The sequence below is a fragment of the Tasmannia lanceolata genome, unplaced genomic scaffold (genome assembly GCF_043159265.1).
Source record: "Tasmannia lanceolata isolate RefF3 unplaced genomic scaffold, GAP_Taslan_0.1 ptg000013l, whole genome shotgun sequence".
In the NCBI taxonomy this organism is placed as follows: Eukaryota; Viridiplantae; Streptophyta; class Magnoliopsida; order Canellales; family Winteraceae; genus Tasmannia; species Tasmannia lanceolata.
In genome coordinates, this window is record NW_027518690.1 from 40,520,253 (window position 1) to 40,521,036 (window position 784).

Genomic DNA, 784 nt, shown 5'->3' on the forward strand with positions numbered 1-784 from the left:
TATTTTGTGCTCACTTGTGACAATTGAGGCCCTGACATCCTTTGACTAAATGTTTTTTTTTTTTTCTTAAGAATGGTGAATAGCATATTAAATTATTCTACATTGCGATTTCCTATTGTTTTTCTCTTGCTAGTTCGCTTACAACGTTGATTTCTTAATATCGATGCTTACCAGCTCTTCCTCCATGTTATTAATGCATTCAACCATGAAGCTTGTAGATATGTTAAGTATGCACAAGTAACGGTAGCCAAGAGTGCATTGAACGAGGAAGCTATTATTAGGCACATATCAAAACTTTTTGTTGTTACGCATTCTGATGGGCACCTGTGGATCTTACACCGATTTCTATGTATCCACGGATCTGATTTCTGTGATTACAATTAGTTTTCTTTTATGCGTAAGTAACTCTACTATTGGTTTTTTTTCTTTTTAATCTTTTTCAAGCCTTGGTGCCTGGGAGCTTTCATTTAATGCCGCCTATGCATTTCATTTACCATGCTCCTGGTATTCACAAGAAAATATCTTTTGCAGTTTTCGCTTTGTCAAAATTCATTTTCTGAGAAATTATATGATGCCCGACCGTTAAATACCGTGAAGGTGGTACTTCAAAACTAACACCCTTGATATTTGATCCAACAGCAGCCTCTTAAAAAGTGGGCAGCTGTTGGATCAAATATCGAGGGGGTACTGTTTTGACTGTACTTGACGGTCGGGCACCATATTAAAACTCTCATTTTCTAACTTCTAAGTCCTCACTTCTGATATTATGCAAATGACATTCATA

The 784-nt window shown here is 36.4% G+C and overlaps 1 non-coding gene across 1 annotated transcript; it reads left to right on the forward strand.

The window, feature by feature from the left end:
- The first annotated feature begins 230 nt into the window (after positions 1-230).
- Positions 231-382, forward strand: LOC143891487 (small nucleolar RNA snoR2/U65). Its single transcript, XR_013255369.1, has one exon. It is a non-coding gene; the product is annotated as a small nucleolar RNA snoR2/U65 (small nucleolar RNA).
- The last annotated feature ends 402 nt before the right edge of the window (positions 383-784 follow it).